This window comes from Bombus flavifrons, unplaced genomic scaffold (assembly GCF_040668555.2).
Source record: "Bombus flavifrons isolate JBK064 unplaced genomic scaffold, iyBomFlav1_principal scaffold0066, whole genome shotgun sequence".
NCBI classification, from domain to species: domain Eukaryota; kingdom Metazoa; phylum Arthropoda; class Insecta; order Hymenoptera; family Apidae; genus Bombus; species Bombus flavifrons.
The window spans coordinates 137,425-145,381 of NW_027184811.1; the positions used below are offsets into that span (position 1 = coordinate 137,425).

The 7,957-nt window shown below is 35.1% G+C and overlaps 1 pseudogene; it reads left to right on the plus strand.

The window, feature by feature from the left end:
- The first annotated feature begins 722 nt into the window (after positions 1-722).
- On the plus strand, positions 723-7,390 carry LOC138189475 (angiopoietin-2-like; annotated as a pseudogene).
- Positions 7,391-7,957: the final 567 nt, after the last annotated feature.

A 7,957-nucleotide genomic window follows, 5' to 3' on the forward strand; every position in this document is an offset into this window, starting at 1 on the left:
CCGGTACATAAAGCTGCCAGCAACCTAACCGATACCAAGATAAAAGGTAGCAAAGGTATTTTTACGAATATGTACATATCTCGAAAGCTACAGCCGAGCGGGGCTCCAAACATACGTAGGAAAAAGTTGTTCGAAATCATGATCCTGACAATAATATATTTGAAAATCATTGAAACTGGTAAACGTAGATCTCCTCGTTCGAATAATTAATAATTAGGATATTTTCCTACTCTCCTTACAAGGTATATTTATCGTATCTGTATATTTAGTAAAAGCGAGTGAGCAAATATTTGCGAGTCATTTTCTTTCTGTATATATTTTACTATAATTCTACATTCTATAATCATTGCATGTTACATACTATATTTATATATAATTATTATTATAAATTACATTTTTATTCGACGAATAAAGCCAGAGTAAACCAGAGAATACACACACGAATACGAATACGAATACGAATACGAATATCGCGTGTGCGTTACGAAAAGAGAATAAATGATAAAATTTACGAAAATATGTTGTAATTCTTAATAATGTATATGTATGTTAATTATTTAAGTATGTTGATTATCGTTCAGTAGTCGTGTACATGTGGTAAAAGTAATGACAACAATGCCGTTATATTTTACATTACATACAATTACATACAAATTCTACAAATTTAGGCATTACACTATAAAGTTTACAGATTTGTAAGATTCGAAAGGACCGTAATAACCATGGAGAGTACGACTGTTGACCTACCTATGGATTGCGTAAAATTACAGTTTACATCGTAACGAGAGAAAGGATACATCTGTGCAAGTTGTTTCAGATTCAGCTTTATCTTAGATCCGATACTATTTTATATAAGATAGAGCAACATTTTCCTCATTTATAGCAATGATGTATCGATTATCAATATCGTTTAATTTATTTAAAGAAGATGAATTAATTTTGTAGCTTTTTATAATAACTAATATTAATCAAATTTGATAATTTGTTCATATTTTGAAATTTCTATTAATTGTTGAGATAGTTAAGATGTAACGAATCAATGGATGAACATTCTTACTTTTGCATTACTCCAGTGAAATGAAAATTTCTTAATTGAAATTAAAACGAATTTCATTCTTTGATCGTAATACTTTTCGGTACTTTTTTTTCAGAGAGCAATACCTCTTTAACGTTTTCGAGGTTATAGTTTCGACTTTGGAATCAAAATTAAAGCGCATTGAAAATTTGGACAAAGCGGTGGAACACTTGATGAGAAGAGTGGAAGCTTTGGATTCACGCGTGAATGATAATATCGATAAAACCGATGCAGTTATTACAAAGCTACGAACATTAGATCTAAAACTTTTCAATTCTCATCAAATTGAATTTTCTTCAACTGAATCTGCATACTCGACAAAAAGGAGCGATGATAAAAACGACAGTGAAATCAGAAGCGGTACGTACGTATGTATGTACATAAAATGCTAATACGTAAAAACAGAAATTCGTTAACAGACGTATCTATAGAAGAAGAAAAGAAAAAAAAAAAAAAATATTGGACTGATCGACTCGGTTAGAACAAACATGGATCGCAACTACAAATTGTCATTTGAATTGTATTACATTTACAGCCGGTTTTCTTTTATCTATATCGTTTACTTAACAATTGTATTTACGTGTAGTTTATAGGTACCTACCTATATATACCTATTGTATAGGTATATACCTACATATGTACACACGTATACAAGCCTGCTTTCCCTGTATTTCCCCCCTCCCCTTTTTTCGTTCTCTTTGTCTCTTTTCCATACTTTTATCTTTTTACTGATGCTTCTTCTTCTTTTCTTTCTACGGTTGCCATTCGCTGTTCAAGTTTATCGTATAAATTGGCATTTATTTGGCAAAACAGGTCCGAAATTACAAGCAATCCATCAGAAGCGAGAAAATACATCATCATCCGATTTCACTCTTGGTGAAAAATTATTGTCACTTGATCAAAAGGTATCGGATATAGATAATAAATTGATCGATTTGAAACATCAATTGGATAATAACTTGTTACAAAATGACGACATAAATGCCGAAGCCAGCGAAAAAAAGCCAGTCAATGTATGAGCGTAATCGAAATCACTAAAGCGATGAGTAATGAAGTAATAAATCACATTACGATCGGGATAGAAAATTTAAGGCAAGCGACAAACAATATGGACAGAAAGTTACAGTTTCACGTAAACTTGGTTTCCGATCGTTTGGGAACTATTTACAACATGATGAGTGACGTGCACGATGCGATATTAGTGAGAGGAAGTACGAACGGTCGACCGGCGTTCAACGTTACAACAACAACAACAACTACCGAGCCGCCACCACCAAGGCAGAGTAAAATCGATGGACTCGTCGAACAAATATATCCAATTGTTGACTGTATCGGAGAAAATGGATGAAGTCTGGAACGTCGTGGTAAGCTGAGAAGATGTGGCTAAATTGTTAATTTCACTGTTTACCTGCCGTGTTAATCACGTTGTATGACCGCATGCACAATTTTACATGTCCACTTGACGGCATTCCATATAGATAGGTATTATACTTTTTTCGACAGGTTGGCACGAAAAGTTCCGTGGACGATCTCTTGCCAAAATCCGATGAATTACTTACACAAACGCAAAGACAAGAAAGAGCGATCAGTGAAATTCATGCGGATTTAAGATCGAAAACGAATAAGATTATCGAAAATTTATAAGGAGTGGAGAATAGACTTCGAAAGCAGGAGGACGATGTAGCTAGCCTTGCTCAGCGTCCAATACCTGCGGAATTGCTGCTAGATCCCACGATCGATCGCCTTGTCGAATACGACTCCAATAGGTTAGTTTTCCTTCTTTGATACTTTATTCGCTTGCTTTTATTATCATACACCATGTTACGAAATAATATAGAAACCAAAGGCATTTACGACGTTGTCAGTTCCATTCCATTTTTCGAGAAATAATCTTTTCTCTCTAATAATAACAGACAATGTACATACGTATTTCTATCTTTATCTGTTTGCTTTGTTCCGTTCGATGAAAAGAAATCTTTCGTTTCGTGTAATGTGAAAGAATCGTATTTCGAATTGATTGCATCTGTTGTTAGTAAATATTCCAATATATTATTATACATAGGTATATGATGCGTGAAAGAACGATGTAAAAGAATATTAGTAAATAAATAAATAAATAAATATGTAGAAAGTGTAGCGACAATATACTACGTTCAACTAACGAAACACCATTATTACATTGCTATGTAATTAATTATTATGTTTCATGTAGAACGAATTTCTTTCGATTCACAGATACGTTGAACTCTCTGATGACATTGCAGTTGAAACAACCGTTTTACCGGTCAATCCGACTACCATTGTTTCGTCTGTGTCGATGTCCATGTCTTCCTCGACCTCGTCGAACGCCGTATCGATCAATAATTTCATTAATTCAAGCAATATAGCTGGTTCCACTAATTTCTCCAACTCGACAGCCAATCCTTCAATAGGCCCCCCATTATCACCGAGTTCGCAGCGATCATCGTCTAAAAATCGTTATATTTCCATTGTTATACTTCCAAGTGTCAAAAACAAACCAAGTACAGCAAATTCCACCTTTACCACAGATGCATTCCTTAATTACAAAGATGTTAAGGTAATAAACAACAAAAACATTCTCAACCCGTACCAATTAACGTCACTGGTAATCGGCACCGTTCAAACGAATTAGAAACAGTTTTTATATAGTATTTTATATTTTTCTCATTTCTTCTTTGGTTTTTAACCGACCAAAGTGGAATAATCGATATACCGCATGACTTTTATGCAAACATACTTTTTTCTTTCTTCCTCTCTCTTTTCTATAGTTTAGTTACCTTGTAAGACCCTGTAAGCGAATAAGCGAACGAACGCGATGAAACGGAAGAAGATGAGAGAGTAAACGTAACAACAACGCTGCTGTATTTCTATGTGAAGAATGTGTAGACAAGGGGAGGCCCAATTACTACGGAAAAGGAGTGATTGTGTAGGGAGGGGGAAGGGTGAAGGGGTTGGAGAGAGAAAGAAGGAATCTTAAACATATGCATTTTATCATGCATACACAGTATAGTTAAATCACTTATAGAATACACGACATGCCTACGCATATGCCCACCTTCGTTCACGTACATATCGTATGTGCTATAACACAAAGAAATGTTCAGATTTGAAAAATTTATTACGTAATACATCGATTAACATTCTGAATGTTTCGTTTAAACGGTCATTTTAAAGTTGCTCGTAATTACTCGTCTCGTCAAACCGTAAATAACACACAAAGTCACTATAATGTACACATGTGCATCACGTACAACCATCAACTTTGAAACGTTCGAATATGGCTCGTAAAAAGTCCCTGTCGGTGAAATTTTTATTAATCCTTCCTTTATGGGAATTTTGAAAATCTATACCATATTTCTAGAAGAAATAAAAGGAAAGAAAGAGAAAAGTAGTTTTTACAATACGATTGTATAATTGAAACATTAAATATGTATAACAATATTGTAGAAAGAGAGAAAACTACTAATCTATGTACGTAATATGTAACAGAGTGAAAAATCTACGCAAGAAAAAGAAAGCGTTATTCCATATTATCAATGCTTACAAACACGATAATACATGTACATATTGTTTAACGTTACAGGACTATTCATGTGTTGATTTGTTAAATGCTGGCATGAGAGATAGCGGTGTCTATTATCTTCAAATTCGTGGAACAACCTATTGGTTTCTCAAGGTTTATTGCGAGCAGGATATCGCCGAAGGAGGTTGGACGGTAAAACAGAGATTCGTCCAAATACTATAATATGTATATACGCGTGTGCATCATGCATCGAGATAAAACTAGTGTGATAGAACGGGCTTTTTTTCCCAAAAAAGTATATTTCGCAATGTAGAATCAATGTAGGATCAATGTAGAATTGATAGCTTATACTCTTAGGTCGTTACAGAAAAAGAATAACTGTGCGTACAATAAACAGCCGCGTTCGTTGGTAAAAGATATTTAATCTTCCTACTTCTTTTATCTCATAATTCGAAAAAGAATTTCCACTTTTTCCTAGGTTATTTAAAGAAGAGACGATTTCGGCGAGCCAAGAGATAATTTCAATCGTGATTGGGCTGATTATAAAAACGGTTTTGGTGATCCTGCTCGAGAGTTTTGGCTTGGCAACGAAAACATATACATGTTAACTAACAACGAAGATTACATGCTTCGGGTGGAACTCGAAGATTTCGAAGGTAACAAAAGGTAAGAAATATCAAAATTACAATTGCAACTGATTTTGGATGCGAAGTTCGGACGTTTTAATGTCTGTGTAGAATAGATCGGAGAGGATTTCAAAGACGATTTTCTCTGTACATTTAAGATATAGAACGTTTCGGAACATCCGTATATCCGTGCGCATACAAAAATTATATATCTATGTACTTTCGTTTAGGTACGCATAGTACTCTCACTTCAAAATCTATTCAGAAGGAGAATATTAGGTTAAGTAAAAAGTTCTGAGCGTTTTTCGCTAGATGTCTTTAGTGAGCCATATCTCACGATGTGCACATCGCATCGAGTCATAGTATACACCGATTTCAAGGTGATATTACGCATCAAAAAGGTTCTTTGTCAGTTTTGTGTTCGGTGAAGCCAGTTGTGTGTTACAGCGTTCGAAAATGGAGATAAAAAAAGAGAAAATTCGATACATTCTTCAGTACCACTACGACCAAGGTGAAAAGGCGGAGCAGGCGGCCAAAAAAATTTGTGCTGTTTATGGACCCAGTACAGTATCGAATGCAACAGCAAAGCGGTGGTTCCAACGATTCCGTTCTGGTAATATGGACGTCGAAGATGAGGCACGCTCTGGTAGGCCAATCGTCGAAAATGTGGATAAAATCATGGAAATCGTCGAGTCGGACCGGCATGTGAGCACTTATTCCATTGCCCAGGAACTGAAGATTAGCCAGAAAACCGTTTGGAACCATTTGCATAAGGCTGGTCTCAAGAAGAAGCTCGACGTATGGGTGCCACATGAATTGACGCAAAAGAACCTTTTGGACCGAATTGATGCCTGCGATTCTTTGTTGAGACGTAACGAAATCGACCCATTTTTGAAGCGGATGGTGACTGGCGATGAAAAATGGGTCACATACGAGAACAACAGCCGAAAAAGATCGTGGTCCAATCGCGGTGGGCCGGCCCAAACGATCGCCAAGCGTGGATTAACGGCCAAGAAGGTTTTATTGTGTGTTTGGTGGGATTGGAAGGGAATCATCCATTATGAGCTGCTCCCATCGGGGCAAACACTTAATTCGGACCTCTATTGTCAACAACTGACCAGACTGAAGCAGGCGATCGACCAGAAGCGGCCAGAATTGGCCAATAGGAAAGGTGTTGTGTTCCATCAAGACAACGCCAGGCCGCACACATCTTTAACGACGCGTCAGAAGCTCCGAGAGCTTGGCTGGGAGGTTCTATCGCATCCGCCGTACAGTCCAGACCTGGCACCAAGCGATTATCACCTTTTTAAGTTTTTGCAAAATTTTCTTGATGGTACAAAACTGGCCTCAAGAGAGGCTTGTGAAAATGAGCTGGTCAAGTTTTTTACCAATAGGGACGAGGACTTCTTCAACCGCGGAATTATGAAATTGCCTTCAAAATGGACAAAAGTAATCGAACAAAACGGCGCATATTTAATCTAAATCGAATAATCTTGACTATGTTAATTTCATCGTCGAAATAAAGCGAAAAAGCGCTCAGAACTTTTTACTTCACCTAATATTATAAATTGGAGATTGACGGTTACGACGGAAATGCCGGTGACTCATTAAGCGATCCATGGTACGGTTCGAACAATAATCCGTTTTCCACGTACAACAGGTAACACGTTATTTCTTCATTTGTTAGAATGCATGAAATGACAATTTCGGTTATGTGAAAGCATAGAGCAAAAAGCATTGAAGAACGGATAATATCGGATAGATTAATCGTAATAAGAGTCAACTATTCGTTCGAGACGATATTTCATTTCACACAGGGACAACGATAGGTCATCGTTGAACAGCGCTTCCATGCTAAAAGGCGGATGGTGGTGGAAATCGTGCGGACGAGGATTAAACGGTCTTTATTTGAATGATCCTCAGGATTTAACCGCTCGACAAGGTATGATTGCTTACAAAATAATGTCGTCACGTACAACCAGCCATTCATATTTCGTATTATCCGTTTAATGACAAAAGACAATTCTTCCTTTCTGTTATTTAATAAAAGGTATCGTATGGTTCCGTTGGAGAGGTTGGGATTATACTTTGAAACGTGCCACGATGATGATTAAACCAAAAGGACCAACAACAGCAATGATATAGACGATTATAACAATAACAATAACAATAACAATAACAATAACAATAACAATAACAATAACAATAACAATAACAATAACAATAACAATAACAATAACAATAACAATAACAATAACAATAACAATAACAATAACAATAACAATAACAATAACAATAACAATAACAATAACAATAACAATAACAATAACAATAACAATAACAATAACAATAACAATAACAATAACAATAACAATAACAATAACAATAACAATAACAATAACAATAACAATAACAATAACAATAACAATAACAATAACAATAACAATAACAATAACAATAACAATAACAATAACAATAACAATAACAATAACAATAACAATAACAATAACAATAACAATAACAATAACAATAACAATAACAATAACAATAACAATAACAATAACAATAACAATAACAATAACAATAACAATAACAATAACAATAACAATAACAATAACAATAACAATAACAATAACAATAACAATAACAATAACAATAACAATAACAATAACAATAACAATAACAATAACAATAACAATAACAATAACAATA